Genomic DNA, 19,420 nt, shown 5'->3' with positions numbered 1-19,420 from the left:
GCTATGGCCAGCCAGACTGTTAGGTAAGTGAAGGGAGAGAGAGAGAGAGAGTGTGTGTGTGTGTGTGTGGGGGGGGGGGTTTGTTTGTATAAGTGCCATTTCTATGAGCATTACATATAAGCATCACTACCACTATGGGCATTACATATAAGCGTCACCTCTACTATGGGCATTACATATAAGCGTCACCACTACTATGGGCATTACATATAAGCGTCACCACTACTATGGGCATTACATATAAGCGTCACTACCACTATGGGTGTTACATATAAGCGTCACTACCACTATGGGCATTACATATAAGCGTCACTACCACTATGGGCATTACATGTAAGCGGCACTACTACAATGCACATTACGTAAAAGCGCCACTGCTACTATGCGCATTACGTAAAAGCGCCACTGCTACTATGCGCATTACGTATAAGCGGCACTACTGCTATGGGCATTACGTATAAGCAGCACTACTACTATGGGCATTACGTAAAAGCGTCACTGCTACTATGCGCATTACGTATAAGCGGCGCTACTGCTATGGGCATTACATATAAGCGGCACTACTGCTATGGACATTACGTATAAGTGGTGCTACTGCTATGGGCATTACATATAAGCGGCACTACTACTACTATGGACATTACGTAAAAGCGGCACTACTACTACTATGGACATTACGTAAAAGTGGCACTACTATTATGGGCATTATTTAAAAGCGGCAGGCACTACTATGGGCCATACGTAAAAGCGGCGCTGCTACTATGTGCATTACGTGTAAGCGGTGCTACTACTGTGGGCATTATGGTTAAACGGCGCTACTACTATGGACATTACGCATAAGAGGCACTACTACAATGGGCATTACATATAAGGGGCGCTAATACTATCTGTGTTATGTATAAGTGGCGCTACTACTATGGGCATTACGTATAAGGGGCGCTGCTACTATGGCCATTACGTATACAGGGCACTACTACTATCTATGGGCATTATGTGTATAAGCGGCACTACTACTTGCTGTGTAATGTGAATACGATTGTGCTACTGTGTGGTGTTAATTGAAATGGGGGTACTTTGTGTGGCTACGCCCATTCCTTGTGAGACCACACCCCTTTTTCCAGCGCACGCTGTCCCTTTATAAAGTGTGGGAGGGCGCAAATTTATAGTTTGCAGGAGGGTGCCGAACACCCTAGCACCGGCCCTGGTTGTGTCCTCTTACATTTTTGCTTTGTGCACTACAAGTAGCGTTACACATAACGCGTGAGTGCCGTGGGATTCTATAGTACCAAGCGTCTGTTTTGGCTTTTTTCCAGCAGAAATGTGTCTTAGTCGCAAAGTAATGCAATATCACGCACGGGCAGCTTCTGATGATTGGAATGATACAGTATGCAGCATGCCTATTTTCTATGTATGACTGAGACTGTATCTGCATACAAAATGCTTTACTACAATGTTTTCCCAAAAAACACTGTAACGTGGAATTTCTGATGCAGTTACAGCTGCAATTACTCACTGAATATAAGCATGCCGCATATCATTTTATTCAACAGAAGCTGCTCGTGCGCCCTTCTGTATTACTTTGCGACTAAGACTCATTACCACAGAAATAAAAAGCGCAAAAAAGACGCTCTGCACTAACGAGTCCCGCCGCAGCATGGCCTGACTTGAAGGGCTGTTTAGCATGACTACAGCAAGGATGTAAGAGGACAAATCTGTATGTATGTACGTTTGTTCTTCATAGGCTCCTACATGGCTTGATGGATCTGGACCAAACTTGGTACACATTATCCAACTTAGAATACTGGCAAGTTTTAAACTAAAAAAAATCTTATATATAAAATGGATTGCTCTGTTTGTTTGTCTATCCACTTATGTATTCGGACACTCCTGCACCGACTGGGATGAAACCAACGCGAGGTGGTCCAGTTGTATCCTGGCCAGGTTTTAGGGGGATTATTTGGTAAACACCAAGATGTGGCTCCACCGTGATCCTAATGATTGCTAAACATATAGGGGGTCATTCCGACCCGTTCGCACACTGCAGTTCGTCGCAGCGGTGCGAACGGGTCGGAACTGCGCATGCGCGGCAACTGCATTATGCACGCACGTCGGCAGCGACGCCGCCAGCGGAAAAAGTGATCGCAGCGGCGATCGCAAGAAGACTGACATGCAGGAGGCGTTCCGGGGCGTCAACTGACCGTTTTCCAGGCATGGTGAGGCGAACGCAGGCGTGTTCAGGCGTTTGGAGGGCGGATGTCTGACGTCAATTCCGGGACCTTCGTCGCTGGATCCGTCACACAGGGTAAGTAAGTCTGACCCTGGTCTTGTTTTGCAGGAAACTTTTTTAGCATAGCAGGGCTGCACAAGCGATCGCAGCCTTGCTATGCTAAAATACACTCCCCCATAGGCGGCGTCTAGTTGATCGCACGAGCAGCAAAAAGTTGCTACGTGTGAGCAACGCGGAATGAGGGCCATAGTACATAAGTCATACAGAATATTAAAAGCCCAGGCAGTGATTTTAATAACTAATAACATCACACACTTTCCATGAACATGGAACCTACACCAAGACAGAAATACAGATGAAAGTTTTTATAAGGTTTAGATCAGGCATGTCCAAACTGCGGCCCTCCAGCTGTTGAGAAACTACACATCCCAGCATGCCCTGACACAGCTTTAGTATTCTCTGACAGCAAAACTGTGTCAGGGCATGCTGGGATATGTAGTTTCACAACAGCTGGAGGGCTGCAGTTTGGACATGCCTGGTTTAGATAAACACATATATTTGTTATTTCCCCTTTAAAAGGAATTGTGCTTCATTGCTGTGAACCGACTGCAAACATCACTGTAATAATGCAAAAAGCAGGCACATTACTGTAGTATTAGCATATGTTGAGGCAGGGCTAATAAGACAGCCGCAGGGCCCAGGCCTCTGAAGGGGGCAGGGCCAAATATGTGAAGTGTGGCCACACCCCCTGTACAAAAACAATGGTAAATAATATGCGCAGCTAGCTCAGGTTGTTAGTACCTGCCCTGCCCCCGCGTGCCCCTATATGGAGACGTGGATTCTTCTGATACAGTCAGCCACCAATCATCATCTTCTTCGTCAGTTTATATTTTCCACTAAGAGCCAAGTGATCCTCCTGTAACCATACCTGAACCTATCTGGTAATAGAGTTTAAGAGAAATTGGTCGCATACGTTTGCAAAGACATGTTTAGCTGCTGAGCCACGTCAAGGCTTCTCCGCTAACAGCAGTCCTGTGGGTGGCTCCTAGGTAAGCTTGCCATCTGTCTGGATGCGTTTTAGTATGAGCCTTTATCATGAGGCCTTACTGTAGACAAATCACATGACCTTATGTGGGCACTGCCATTATGTAGTGTTAGGACTGCTGATATCGGAGAAGCCTTGATGCGGCTTAGCAGCTAAACATGTCTTTGCAAATGCATGCAACCAATTTCTCTGAAATTCTATTATCAGATAGGTTCAGGTATGGTTACAGGTAATTTTTTCGTGTGCTGGGTGGGGGGGATACCGGGGGGGAGAAAGCACCCACCCCCCCTCTCTGCTGTTTGTTTGTGGCCCCTCCCCTTTTCTAGCACCTGATATATAATTATCTCCAGGAATGATTGAGCAGCTACCATTGTTTGTTTGCATGTGTCGTCGTTTATTGATATCTTAGAATTTTTGGTGCACATGCACAGTTTGAGCAAGTGGTGGGGAGAGCATACAAACTCTACACAGGGCCATGGTGGGAATCGAACCCATGACCTCAGGGCTGTGAGGCAGTAATGCTAACCATTACATCATCCGTACTGCCCATAGTTTTTGCTTCGGAGTCATAAAATCCATATAACTTTACGAACCTACTAGAAGCTGCAAGAAAAAACTCGGAAACAGAATGTTCTCCGTATTCAGTAATTTTACCTCCCACGGGGACAAGTGATCTCTACTTAAACACACTGATTATTTTTCCTATCATTTTTGGCCCTGGAATTTTAGGGAGCTGAATACTGTTACATAACACAAAATGTATTTCCCTTGTCTTCTCTCCGAGGTCTGTTTGTTGTAGTAAGTTGAGCCGGTGACAATAACATTTTATGCTTTTCAGCACCGAGAGCTTTTATGTTTTGTGGTTGTAGCTTGTCTGCAGTTTGCTTTATGTAGACTGTTTGCTGTTCCAGAACTTACACAAAGGTTATATTTCTAAACTCCTCGCATTGACAGGTACTGGAAATACCTGCTGTATGGGAAGGTCATTGAATGGCTTTCATGGAAAGTATTTAAATTTTGAACAACACCTGCAGTGTATAATGTTACTGAATACACTTGAAATGAATTATTAAACAATAAAACTAGTTTAATAATGAGTAAGGCAATGTACTCGCACAAGGGTTATTATTTGCGGAATGATGGATAGTAATTTCAAACCATACTTTATTATTTATGTCGTTCACACATTAAAGTCTGGTGTGTTAGTAAGCAGGCTTTTACATGCCACACGTTTGCAGGAAGTGACATTTTTTATGAGACTTGTCCCGTTGACTACAATTTACAAATACAGGGGTAAATGGGGAGGCATTCATTTTGCCGGATGTCGGGATCCTGGTGAAATCCGGGTAAATCTATTACAGCGGTATGGATCATGCCGCTATAACACTTCCTACTTCACTTCACTACCGAGACGAAGCATCTTGTCTGCCGAGCTCCCCCCTCCGCCGATGTCCCCCTGAGCACGGACCGCATCAGCTCACTGTATCTCCCTGTTCTTCCAGCTTGCCGCAGCCAGGTACAGCTCTGTCCCTGCTGTGGAGATAGGGCATTGCAACCTGCAGCTATCGAAACCGACATATCGGCCTGCTGTCTGTTAGATAGCAGCACCGATATGGACAGGGGCCCATAGCGTCCCTATGGGTGTGGTTCATCAAATCGACAGTGTCTAGGTCGACAATGTTTAGGTCGACCACTATAGGTCGACAGTCACTAGGTCGACATGGATGGAATATCGACATGGATGGAATGTCGACAGGGTTTCTAGGTCGACGTGTGCTAGGTCGACAGGTCTAAAGGTCGACATGAGGATTTTTTTTTTTTTTTTTCGTTTTCTTCGTAGAGTGACCGGGATCCCAAATTAGTGCACCGCGTCCCCTCGCATGGCTCGCTTCGCTCGCCGTGCTTCGGGCATGGTGCCTTCGCTCTGCTACCGCTTCGCTCGGCACACTTTACCGTTCCAATCGTAGTCCACGTGGATCGTTAAGTATGAAAAAATTCAAAAAAAGAAAAAAAAATGTGAAATACTCATGTCGACCTTTAGACCTGTCGACCTAGCACATGTCGACCTAGAAACCCTGTCGACCTTCCATCCATGTCGACCTAGTGACTGTCGACCTATAGTGGTCGACCTAAACATTGTCGACCTAGACACTGTCGATCTTCAGACCGGATCCCGTCCCTGTCACTGTGCCGGCACCGCAGCTTTCATAACGTGCGCTGATACTGCTTCTCCCCCATAACGGAGGGTAATACATTTACCCCACAGTCTTTTCAGCAGTATAACTCAATGGGCCTGAATCTGAGTCTGATGCAGCCGTGTATACAACTTTGGGGGTCATTCCGAGTTGTTTTCTAGCTGCCGTTGTTCGCAGCGCAGCGATCTGGATAAAAATCTGCATTTCTGGGTGTCAACTGACCTTTTTCAGGGAGTGCTTAAAAAAACGCAGGAGTACCAGGGAAAACGCAGGCGTGGCTGGGCGAACGCCGGGCGGGTGTGTGACGTCAAAATCCAACCCTCCAACGTTAGAATCATCGCACACGAAGAGTAAGTTCAGGGCCGGTCTTGTTTTGCACAAAATGTTTTTGCAGGCGCTCGGCTGCACAGGCGTTTGCACTTCTGCAAAGCGAAAATACACTCCCCCGTGGGCGGCAACAATGCGTTTGCACGGCTGCTAAAAACTGCTAGCGAGCGAACAACTCGGAATGACCACCTTTATGCTGTTGCTGCTACAAAGCACTTCACTGGTGTGTGTAGCCAGGCACCAGAACCTGCAAGGAATGTGACGCCCCCGCTTGTTGCGTCTTTAGACATACCGTCTTGCAGGTGCAGATCATCCATCTGAATGTGGCCTCCTATGTGAACAACAAGTCTGGATCTCTGTCCCCAGCCGCTATCAGTGTCACACCGGGGACACTCCCGTAGCATGCCCATATTATGGATAATCTCTGCGAGTCTGCTTAGCCACCTCCGTCTCACTGCTCAGGAACATCCAATGCAATTTCAGAACATTTCTAAGGCTGTGCATCTTCTATGCACCTCAATCACAACTCCTGTGCGGAACCTCGCAGTGCAATGTAGATGCATGCACAGAAGGAAAAAATAATAATCTGCATCGTACGTCGCTGCTGCGTCCAGTTTCAAATCAGGCTAAATGTGAAAAAACATCTTATAATAAATAGAAATAACACAAAAGTTCTGGGGGGGGGGGGGGGGGGGGGCGGCTGAGCAGAAGTGTATTATGGTGGAGAGATTGGGGCTCCAGTCCCATCCACTCAGTACGACCCCATATGAATGTAGGTAAGGTGGCTAGATATTGGTCCAGGCGGTGGCACACCACACTGCCCTAGGCTGCACACAGAGCACTGGCGATTGCCAAAGCTGCAAACAGATAGCCTGCGAAGGCTCAGTTGCATCACAACTAGCTGCATGTGGGGTACTCAAAGTAGAGGCCACACGATTCCTCTTCGTAACCCTGATTGTGATCTGTGGCCACAGACTATATGCTGCCTCCTCTGGGTGACAATTAGCTTACCCTTGCCATACTTAAATAGCCTTCTTTATTCTTTCCTAGTCCAGCCTGTTATACTTCAAAGGGCTACTTGTGTGACCCTCAAACTTCAGAGTGCCCAAACATTATCCTTAATTTGGGTAAAGCCCCAAAACCTGTAAGAGGATGCGGCAAGGATCAGTCAACGGGATCCTGATGGTCAGAACCCCAACAAAACCCAAAGGTAGGTACTGGCCTTGGGGTTAGGATTAGGCACTCGGGGGAGGTTAGGGCTAGGCTGTGTGGTCGGGGGGGAAGCAGTTATTGTTAGGCTGCGGAAGGGGTGGGTTAAAGATAGGAGTACTTAACGCTGTCTGTCGGGATCCCGCTGTCGGGATTCTGACTGTCGGGAACCTGCCTGCCGGGATTCCCGGTAAGAAATAACTGAATTGTTGCTGCTCAGAAATATTGTCATGTATAGTACCCAGAGTCCTCTGGCTCCAGCAGCAGCACTGATAGACGAAACCTTCACTGTGAAGAGCGCTGCTAGCTAATAATGAGTGAGAAGTTAGGGAAGAGCAGCAGTGACAATATCGCTGAATGTTTTAGTCCGTGACGGTAAACGATAATAGGACAGAGGACCACAACGCTGGACAACTGAAGCTTTCCATGTATATGTATATATATATATATATATATATATATATATGTATATATCTATATGGGAATGCGTGCAGCACTGTGTCTTGTGGACCATTTCCCTAATAAACTATCAAATGTGTATTCAGATAGCAATCTCCCCTCGCTATGATCTGTCCCTGCTCTCAACACACTATGGGGCTGACGCAGGGCTGACTGCACACCAGGTTTGCGGATGCACCTTACCTGCTTTTAAGTCGTGCGCAATTCAGTAACATCTTTACTTGCAACTGGAGGAGCATAACTGGGCTGTAACTGGGCATTTGCCTGAGGCTATGTATAGTTGTGCGTACGCGTAATTACTCCGGATTTCAGACAGATGTTTGGTACCAGGAATAGAGCTGATGCAAGTGTGCCCTGATAATGATGGTGGCTGTGATTATGTCCAAGCCTGCATCGGCCCCTGTATGTGCTGTATAATGTTGCAATCATGACTGAAATGTCCCAAGTACGTGTTGAAAATAATGTTTGCATGGCCTTACTATTGCAATGGTCTCTTTACTGGTTTTTGTAAAATAGGCTCTCATCACTACAATCCACTCTGAATGCAGCTGCGAGGTTAATCTTCCTCGCTAGACGTTCATCGTCTGCAGATCCTCTGTGTCAGTCCCTCCATTGGTTACCAGTATTCTACCGTATTCAATATAAAATACTTTTATTTACATACAAGACTATTCAGTGGCGTAAGTTCGTCCCAGTTGCCCGGAGGCAAGATATTAAGATAAATGTGTGTGTGTGTGTGTGTGTGTGTGTGTGTGTGTGTGTGTGTGTGTGTGTGTGTGTAGTAGTCTGAAAAAAGTGTATATACTGTATTTATACATTTAATTGTCTTTTATTTTAAATCACACATTTCTTAGCAGGATTAGAACCCATGACCTGTTACACTAACAGCAGACACTTTACTGATGGAGTTATTTGCTCCTGTACAGGAAGCATGAGAATTCTAACTATATGAAGTTACGTGTGATTGTCATAGAAGTATCTTCATATAGTTATCATTCTCATATTTCCTATACAGGAGCAAACAGCTTCATTAGTAAGGTGTCTGCTTCCAGTGTAATAGGTTGTGGTTTCTTATCCTGGGTGTGACACTTGTAAAATGTGTATATTCAGTATAATAAAGAGGGTGTGATTTGTAAGGTGCAGGGACCAGTGAGAAAGTCGGCCACTGAAAAGACAGTGGCAGCTATCAATTAACTTAATTTCTCTATCGTCCTAAGTGGATGCTGGGGTTCCTGAAAGGACCATGGGGAATAGCGGCTCCGCAGGAGACAGGGCACAAAAAAGTAAAGCTTTACTAGGTCAGGTGGTGTGCACTGGCTCCTCCCCCCATGACCCTCCTCCAGACTCCAGTTAGATTTTGTGCCCGAACGAGAAGGGTGCAATCTAGGTGGCTCTCCTAAAGAGCTGCTTAGAGAAAGTTTAGTTTAGGTTTTTTTCTTTACAGTGAGTCCTGCTGGCAACAGGATCACTGCAACGTGGGACTTAGGGGGAAAGTAGTAAACTCACCTGCATGCAGAGTGGATTTGCTGCTTGGCTACTGGACACCATTAGCTCCAGAGGGATCGAACACAGGCCCAGCCGTGGAGTCCGGTCCCGGAGCCGCGCCGCCGACCCCCTTGCAGATGCTGAAGCGTGAAGAGGTCCGGAAACCGGCGGCTGAAGACTCCTCAGTCTTCATAAGGTAGCGCACAGCACTGCAGCTGTGCGCCATTTTCCTCTCAGCACACTTCACTGGGCAGTCACTGAGGGTGCAGAGCGCTGGGGGGGGGCGCTCTGAGAGGCAAATATAAACCTTATACAAGGCTAAAAATACCTCACATATAGCCCATAGGGGCTATATGGAGATATTTAACCCCTGCCTGACTGGAAAAATAGCGGGAGAAGAACCCGCCGAAAAAGGGGCGGGGCCTATCTCCTCAGCACACGGCGCCATTTTCTGTCACAGCTCCGCTGGTCAGAACGGCTCCCAGGTCTCTCCCCTGCACTGCACTACAGAAACAGGGTAAAACAGAGAGGGGGGGCACATTAATGGCTATATATATATATATTAAAGCAGCTATAAGGGAGCACTTAATATAAGGATATCCCTTGTATATATAGCGCTTTGTGGTGTGTGCTGGCAGACTCTCCCTCTGTCTCCCCAAAAGGGCTAGTGGGTCCTGTCTTCATTAGAGCATTCCCTGTGAGTTTGCGGTGTGTGTCGGTACGTGGTGTCGACATGTATGAGGACGATATTGGTGTGGAGGCGGAGCAATTGCCAAATATGCAGATGTCACCCCCCAGGGGGTCGACACCAGAATGGATGCCTTTATTTGTGGAATTACGTGATGGTTTATCTTCCCTTAAACAGTCAGTTGAGGACATGAGGCGGCCGGACAATCAATTAATGCCTGTCCAGGCGCCTCAAACACCGTCAGGGGCTGTAAAACGCCCTTTGCCTCAGTCGGTCGACACAGACCCAGACACGGGCACTGATTCCAGTGACGACGGTAGAAATTCAAACGTATTTTCCAGTAGGGCCACACGTTATATGATTTTGGCAATGAAGGAGACGTTACATTTAGCTGATACTACAGATACCGTAAAACAGGGTATTATGTATGGTGTGAAAAAACTACAAACAGTTTTTCCTGAATCAGAAGAATTAAATGACGTGTGTGATGAAGCGTGGGTTGCTCCTGATAAAAAGTTGATAATTTCAAAAAAGTTATTGGCATTATACCCTTTCCCGCCAGAGGTTAGGGCGCGCTGGGAAACACCCCCTAAGGTGGACAAGGCGCTCACACGCTTATCCAAACAAGTGGCGTTACCCTCTCCTGAGACGGCCGCACTTAAGGATCCATCAGATAGAAAGATGGAAGTTATTCAAAAGAATATATACACACATGCAGGTGTTATACTACGACCAGCTATAGCAACTGCCTGGATGTGCAGTGCTGGAGTAGTTTGGTCAGAATCCCTGATTGAAAATATTGATACCCTAGATAGGGACAATGTTTTACTGTCGTTAGAACAAATAAAGGATGCATTTATCTATATGCGTGATGCACAGAGGGATATTTGCACACTGGCATCTCGGATGAGTGCTATGTCCATTTCAGCCAGAAGAGCCTTATGGACACGACAGTGGACAGGCGATGCGGATTCAAAACGTCACATGGAGGTTTTGCCGTATAAAGGGGAGGAGTTATTTGGAGTTGGTCTATCAGACTTGGTGGCCACGGCTACTGCCGGGAAATCCACTTTTTTACCTCAAGTCACTCCCCAACAGAGAAAGGCACCGACCTTTCAACCGCAGCCTTTTCGCTCCTACAAAAATAAGAGAGCAAAGGGCTTGTCGTATCTGCCACGAGGCAGAGGAAGAGGGAAGAGACACCAACAGGCAGCTCCTTCCCAGGAACAGAAGCCCTCCCCGGCTCCTGCAAAAACCTCAGCATGACGCTGGGGCCTCTCAAGCGGACTCGGGGACAGTGGGGGGCCGTCTCAAAAATTACAGCGCGCAGTGGGCTCACTCGCAGGTAGACCCCTGGATCCTGCAGATAATATCTCAGGGGTACAGGTTGGAATTAGAGACGGATCCTCCTCATCGTTTCCTGAAGTCTGCCTTACCAACCGTCTCTTCCGAAAGGGAGAGGGTGTTGGAAGCCATTCACAAGCTGTACGCTCAGCAGGTGATAGTCAAAGTACCCCTATTACAACAAGGAAAGGGGTATTATTCCACTCTATTTGTGGTACCGAAGCCGGATGGCTCGGTAAGGCCTATTCTAAATCTGAAGTCCTTGAACCTCTACATAAAAAAGTTCAAGTTCAAGATGGAGTCACTCAGAGCAGTGATAGCGAACCTGGAAGAAGGGGACTTTATGGTATCCTTGGACATCAAGGATGCGTATCTACACGTTCCGATTTACCCCGCACACCAGGGGTACCTCAGGTTCATTGTTCAAAACTGTCACTATCAGTTTCAGACGCTGCCGTTCGGATTGTCCACGGCGCCTCGGGTCTTTACCAAGGTAATGGCCGAGATGATGATTCTTCTTCGAAGAAAAGGCGTATTAGTTATCCCATACTTGGACGATCTCCTAATAAGGGCAAGGTCCAGAGAACAGCTGGAGACAGCTTTAGCACTATCTCAAGAGGTGCTAAGACAACACGGGTGGATTCTGAATATTCCAAAATCCCATTTAATCCCGACAACTCGTCTGCTGTTCCTAGGAATGATTCTGGACACGGTTCAGAAAAAGGTTTTCCTTCCAGAGGAAAAAGCCAAGGAGTTATCCGATCTGGTCAGGAACCTCCTAAAACCAGGAAAAGTGTCAGTACATCAATGCACAAGAGTCCTGGGAAAAATGGTGGCTTCTTACGAAGCAATTCCATTCGGCAGATTCCATGCAAGAATATTCCAAAGGGATCTGTTGGACAAATGGTCAGGGTCGCATCTGCAGATGCACCTGCGAATAACCCTGTCACCAAAGACAAGGGTGTCACTTCTGTGGTGGTTGCAGAAGGCTCACCTATTAGAAGGCCGCAGATTCGGCATTCAGGATTGGATCCTGGTGACCACGGACGCCAGCCTGAGAGGCTGGGGAGCAGTCACACAAGGAAGAAACTTCCAGGGAGTATGGACGAGTCTGGAAAAGTCTCTTCACATAAACATTCTGGAACTAAGAGCAATCTACAATGCTCTAAGCCAGGCGGAACTTCTCCTGCAAGGAAAGCCGGTGTTGATTCAGTCGGACAACATCACGGCGGTCGCCCATGTAAACAGGCAGGGCGGCACAAGAAGCAGGAGTGCAATGGCAGAAGCTGCCAAGATTCTTCGCTGGGCGGAGAATCACGTGATAGCACTGTCAGCAGTGTTCATCCCGGGCGTGGACAACTGGGAAGCAGACTTCCTCAGCAGACACGATCTTCATCCGGGAGAGTGGGGTCTACATCCAGAAGTCTTCAACATGTTAATAGACCGTTGGGAAAGACCAATTGTAGACATGATGGCGTCTCGCCTCAACAAGAAACTGGACAAATATTGCGCCAGGTCAAGAGATCCACAGGCAATAGCTGTGGACGCACTGGTAACTCCTTGGGTGTACCAGTCAGTGTATGTGTTTCCTCCTCTGCCGCTCATACCAAAGGTATTGAAGATCATACGGCAAAGAAGAGTAAGAACAATACTAGTGGTTCCGGATTGGCCGAGAAGGACTTGGTATCCGGAACTTCAAGAGATGCTCACGGACGAACCGTGGCCTCTACCTCTGAGAAGGGACCTGCTACAGCAGGGTCCCTGTCTTTTTCAAGACTTACCGCGGCTGCGTTTGACGGCATGGCGGTTGAACGCCAGATCCTAAAAGGGAAAGGCATTCCAGAAGAAGTCATTCCTACCTTGATTAAGGCACGGAAGGAAGTCACCGTGAAACATTATCACCGCATTTGGCGAAAATATGTAGCGTGGTGCGAGGATCGGAGGGTTCCGACGGAGGAATTCCAACTGGGTCGTTTCCTACATTTCCTGCAATCAGGATTATCTATGGGTCTCAAATTGGGATCCATTAAGGTTCAAATTTCGGCCCTGTCAATATTCTTCCAAAAAGAATTGGCCTCTGTCCCTGAGGTCCAGACTTTTGTCAAGGGAGTACTGCATATACAGCCTCCTGTGGTGCCTCCGGTGGCACCGTGGGATCTAAATGTAGTTTTAGATTTCCTCAAATCCCATTGGTTTGAACCATTGAAAAAGGTGGATTTGAAATATCTCACATTGAAAGTGACTATGTTACTAGCCCTGGCCTCTGCCAGGAGAGTATCTGAATTGGCGGCTTTATCTTATAAAAGTCCTTATCTAATCTTCCATTCGGATAGGGCAGAACTGCGGACTCGTCCGCATTTTCTCCCTAAAGTGGTATCAGCATTTCATCTGAACCAACCTATTGTGGTGCCTGCGGCCACTAGCGACTTGGAGGACTCCAAGTTGTTGGACGTTGTCAGAGCCTTAAAAATATACATTGCAAGGACGGCTGGAGTCAGAAAATCTGACTCGCTGTTTATATTGTATGCACCCAACAAGTTGGGCGCACCTGCTTCTAAGCAGTCGATTGCTCGTTGGATTTGTAACACAATTCAACTTGCACATTCTGTGGCAGGCCTGCCACAGCCTAAAACTGTAAAAGCCCACTCCACAAGGAAGGTGGGCTCATCTTGGGCGGCTGCCCGAGGGGTCTCGGCATTACAACTCTGCCGAGCAGCTACGTGGTCGGGGGAGAACACGTTTGTAAAATTTTACAAATTTGATACCCTGGCAAAGGAGGACCTGGAGTTCTCTCATTCGGTGCTGCAGAGTCATCCGCACTCTCCCGCCCGTTTGGGAGCTTTGGTATAATCCCCATGGTCCTTTCAGGAACCCCAGCATCCACTTAGGACGATAGAGAAAATAAGAATTTACTTACCGATAATTCTATTTCTCGGAGTCCGTAGTGGATGCTGGGCGCCCATCCCAAGTGCGGATTATCTGCAATACTTGTGCATAGTTATTGTTAACTAATTCGGGTTATTGTTAAGGAGCCATCTTAAGAGGCCCTTTCTGTTGTCATACTGTTAACTGGGTTTAGATCACAAGTTGTACGGTGTGATTGGTGTGGCTGGTATGAGTCTTACCCGGGATTCAAAATGCCTCCCTTATTGTGTATGCTCGTCCGGGCACAGTACCTAACTGGAGTCTGGAGGAGGGTCATGGGGGGAGGAGCCAGTGCACACCACCTGACCTAGTAAAGCTTTACTTTTTTGTGCCCTGTCTCCTGCGGAGCCGCTATTCCCCATGGTCCTTTCAGGAACCCCAGCATCCACTACGGACTCCGAGAAATAGAATTATCGGTAAGTAAATTCTTATTTAAATGGTGTCACAGAATGGGAGGAGAGGTGCCCCCTTCAGAGCCGGAGCCCGGCGGCAGATGACTCCTTTGCCTCCCAGAGTTCTGCCTCTGAGACTATTAACGAAACTGCACCAACATACATCTTCACTAATCTTAAAATATCTCCCAACTCGACCTCTACGCTCTTCACAAGATCTACGTCTGTCATCCACACTCATTACTTGCTCACATGCATGTTTGCAGGACTTTTTCTGGGCTGCACCCCACTCTGTGGAATTAAGACTCTCCTCTAGTCTCCAAACCTTCAAGCGTTCCCTGAAAACTCACCTCTTCAGACGGGATGCAATTAATTTGCCAGCTGTCGGGATTCCGGCTCTTAGGATACCGACGCCGGAATCCCGACAACCAACAATGCCAACATCCGGAAATTCCGGTGCGCAGGGACTATTGTCAATTGTGGGTGTCCAGTACACCCATAGAGTAAGAATAGAACCTGTGACGAGTGTAGCGAGCCACCGATCCCGCAGCGTGGCAAGCGCAGCAAGATCGCAAGGGGACTCATACCGCTCGCCCCGCTGCCGGCAATATGGCAGGCGGAATGCCACTGTCGGGATCTTGACAGCCAGCATTCCGCCCACCAGAAAATAGTATGTATTCCCTTCAGACAAGCTTATCAAGTTCCGGACCCGCCCACTTAACCTTCAATGCCTCCCTATCTAATTACATCCTCCCTGTACAGTCTACACATAACCTCACATATTTTGTCTTTCTTAACTTTCACACCCTCCTGACCCCAGGCCAACATTGCTGGGTGATCATATCATACAGCCCACCAAGTACCTAGCAATCTGGTGGACCATTATGCAATAGGTAGCATCTATCCTTGTGTATCAGTGCCTATTTCCCTATAGATTGTAAGCTTGCTGGACCATTATGCAATAGGTAGCATCTATCCTTGTGTATCAGTACCTATTTCCCTATAGATTGTAAGCTTGCTGGACCATTATGCAATAGGTAGCATCTATCCTTGTGTATCAGTGCCTATTTCCCTATAGATTGTAAGCTTGCTGGACCATTATGCAATAGGTAGCATCTATCCTTGTGTATCAGTACCTATTTCCCTATAGATTGTAAGCTTGCTGGACCATTATGCAATAGGTAGCATCTATCCTTGTGTATCAGTACCTATTTCCCTATAGATTGTAAGCTTGCTGGACCATTATGCAATAGGTAGCATCTATCCTTGTGTATCAGTACCTATTTCCCTATAGATTGTAAGCTTGCTGGACCATTATGCAATAGGTAGCATCTATCCTTGTGTATCAGTACCTATTTCCCTATAGATTGTAAGCTTGCTGGACCATTATGCAATAGGTAGCATCTATCCTTGTGTATCAGTGCCTATTTCCCTATAGATTGTAAGCTTGCGAGCAGGGCCTTCCTACCTCTATGTCGCTCTGTTTTTACCCAGTTTAGTTCTATTACTGTTGTTCTAATTGTAAAGCGCAACGGAATATGCTGCGTCATATAAGAAATTGTTAATAAATAAAATAAATGTTGCTGCGGTCCAGACTAGACCATTAATACTGATGGAATGTAGATGGCTCTCCAGTAAACTAGAATGTTAAACGGACGTTATTTTCAAGAAATGTGTGACAATCAGACTTTATATTTCATGGCCAATCCCTGATAATAGCATTTAATTTCATGACCAATATGATGTAAGCTTAGCAAGTGATCCCACAGTATGTTCCCCATGTATAATTTGTCTTAGTTTTCAGCAATAACCTTGTCCCAGATATTCCATAGCATACACTTTATAAATCTAATTTAATTCCTCCTGTAATTATGCAATTTTTTATAATTAACAAAGATTTAAAGAAGATTTTATATATGATCATTTTCATTTTTAATCGGGAGAATATAGAATATTGTGATTCATTTTGATTTCTAGAAATAGGTTTAATGATAACAAAATGGCTGCTCTCAGTAATGACAGTATCTCTTTGTGTGCACACATGACAGCGCGTAGCCCATGAAGTACGTCACGTGTGGTGCGCTGGCTTGGTGGGTATATAAGGTGTGTGATAGGCCGTCTGCACACATATCACTCGCTGCTATCATGGGTAAAAAGGGCGATTTATCTGTGTTGCAAAAAGGGATGATTATCGGCTTTCGGGCCTAGGGTGGCAGTATTTCTGACACAGCGCAGTTTGTGAACTGTTCGCGTGCTGCAGCGGTGAAGGTGCATCGTGACTGGACAAATGGCACCAATTGCGAATAAGTGACGCGGAAACTGCGGAGCACCATGTGCCATTGATGTGAGAGGTGAGCGTCGGCTACGGAGGTGCGTGAGGGCCGACCGACACACTGCAGTGGAACAGCTCTCGGTCAAAATGAACATGGAGGCTAGCAGACATATGTCTTAGTTTAGCCCATCTAGCTGCTGTCCTTGCTGCACGCGGCGATTACACTGTCTACCAGCTGGTGGTCATAATAATGTGACTTTAACGTATATGTATAATATGTCACCTGTCACGCTTGGACCACTCCCGATTTACTGTTAACTTTTCATTTATTCTCCTAAAGTCAATGACTTGCAGTGAGGTAAATGGCTGGGGAGGCACTGTCTAGTATCAGCCAGGTTTATACACACATATATGATTTGGTGGTGAGTTTTTAATATATATTGATTACAGTAATACACAGATGATACAAATATATTTATAAATACTAAATATCATCTTTGTATTGCTCTAATAATTTATATAGTCAGATCTCTTGAGTATACTGGAGTATGATAGGTGAGGCTTTGCCTCCCCAGACTACCCTGACCGTCTGTCACTGCCTAAGATACTATTTTGATATATTATGATAATGGACGGGAGAGAAAGAATCGATACGAACAAAATTGAACAGCGCACAATAAACCTGAAAGGGAAAACATTTATTTTACCCAAAGACTGAAGTCTATAACTAGTACATATAAAAAATTATGTCTCAATTCCCTTAAAATCATAAACTGACAGGAAAAATATAGATGAATGGTATTATATTAAATAGGATTCGTCTCTTTCATTAAATACCCATAGGGTGAGAATGTCATTAAGCAAGTATTGATGGTATAATTTAGTAGGCCAAAAAAAGTCCAGCAGTGGTAAATCCAGCAGTGGTAAATGTTACCAGTTCTGTGGAAATGATATAGACTCCTTTTGGCGAAGACTGCTATACACTTATATTGGGTCCCCTTGTTCAAGTTGATCATTAGCTGGCAGTGAATGGCATAGAGGAGATTTGATCCAATTGAAAAGTTTGCAGAGATTCTTAGGCAGAAAACTTGCTGTCAGTCCAGGTCCCTGATGCGTTTCGCAGTCCACTACAATACAGCTTTTTCAAAAGGAAAGAAGGACCGTTTTATTTTCAATTTTACATTTTTATAGTTTATGTCCATCTAGGCCTTTCAATGTACTATCAATGGGGGTCATTCCGAGTTGTTTGCTCGTTATTTTTTTCCCCGCAACGGAGCGATTAGTCGCGAATGCGCACGCGCAATGTCCGCAGTGCGACTGCGCCAAGTAAATTTGCTATGCAGTTAGGATTTTTACTCACGTTTTTTTCTTCGTTCTGGTGATCGTAATGTGATTGACAGGAAGTGGGTGTTTCTGGGCGGAAACTGGCCGTTTTATGGGTGTGTGCGAAAAAATGCTACCGTTTCTGGGAAAAATGCGGGAGTGGCTGGAGAAACGGAGGAGTGTCTGGGCGAACGCTGGGTGTGTTTGTGATGTCAAACCAGGAACGACAAGCACTGAACTGATCGCAGATGCCGAGTAAGTTTGAAGCTACTCAGAAACTGCTATGAGGTGTGTAATCGCAATTTTGAGAATCTTTCGTTCACAATTTTACTATGCTAAGATTCACTCCCAGTAGGCGGCGGCTTAGCGTGTGCAAAGCTGCTAAAAGCAGCTTGCGAGCGAACAACTCGGAATGACCCCCAATGTACTTTCTATGGAGTGAGCCATTTGAACTGGAGTTCCAAGCGTGCTAGGCATAAGGATAACCAGGATTCCAGGCACTGGAGGAGGAGGAGCTGGAGAAAAATAAACAAAAGCAGTAAAATAAACTGTTTATCTAGTCTGAAGACATAAGGGATGGACTAGATGGTGCCCAACAGAGCAATTAAATTTTTTCTCTGTTCGGGAGCGCTGAGCCGCCAGGAGACACATTTCATCTCGCAGTCCCCTGTCCTGGTGAGCTGAAATGTGGCGTCACGAACAGGGCTTTGGTCGGGTTTAGCTGTTTTACCACCAACAGAACAGACGCGGTCGACTCGGAGTCACTATCCTGCGAGACTTACTCTAGACAGAGGAGCTCCTCTGCGGCCACTGTTAATGAACAGATCTGCCACCGGAGGGGACTCCTCCACTCTACACTGCATTATGTGGGTTCCCCTAATGTAGGGGCCCCTAGGACGACCACCCCGCCACCCTCCCTTAATCCGGCCCTATGCACAAGGGAAGGAGTTTGTAGTCCGTTTGCATAAACTGGCAGTCGGTGACCGCCAATACATGCTGCTGTTTTTGTATACGATTCAGAGTATTGACCGAGTAATAAAAGCATCCAGTGTAGGGGTGCATCTTGTGGTCACTGATATTGAATAATTAAAAAAAATTCTGCCCCCATAATGGGTGCCTTTAATTTGAAGTTAATCCTTACTCTGGGACTGCTTCTGGTTTAGAAGTTAAGCAAAAAAGCAAATGGGCAAAATCATGCTGCACTGCAGGTGGGGCAGATGTAACGGGATCCGGTCTCTAGGTCGACAAGACTTAGGTTGACAGTGTCTAGGTTGACCACTATTGGTCGACTATAAGTAGGTCGACATGGTGTCTAGATCTACAGGGTCTCTAGGTCGACATGACAAAAGGTCAACACAAGTTTTTCACTTTTCTCTGACGTCCTAGTGGATGCTGGGAACTCAGTTAGAATCTTGTGCCCGGCTGAGCTGGATGCACACTAGGGGCTCTCCTGAGCTCCTAGAAAAAGAAAGTTTATTTTAGGTTTTTTATTTTCAGTGAGATCTGCTGGCAACAGACTCACTGCTACG

General features: G+C 46.2%; 1 protein-coding gene across 8 annotated transcripts in view; it reads left to right on the top strand.

Annotated features, from left to right (window-relative positions):
* The window catches only part of TTC7A (tetratricopeptide repeat domain 7A), a 914,714-nt gene that overhangs the window by 676,570 nt on the left and 218,724 nt on the right, over positions 1–19,420 (top strand). The window lies entirely within an intron of this gene.

This window comes from Pseudophryne corroboree, chromosome 4 (genome assembly GCF_028390025.1).
Source record: "Pseudophryne corroboree isolate aPseCor3 chromosome 4, aPseCor3.hap2, whole genome shotgun sequence".
Lineage (NCBI taxonomy): Eukaryota > Metazoa > Chordata > Amphibia > Anura > Myobatrachidae > Pseudophryne > Pseudophryne corroboree.
Note: the sequence above shows the minus strand (reverse complement) of the source record. Positions and strands in the feature narration are given on the sequence as shown.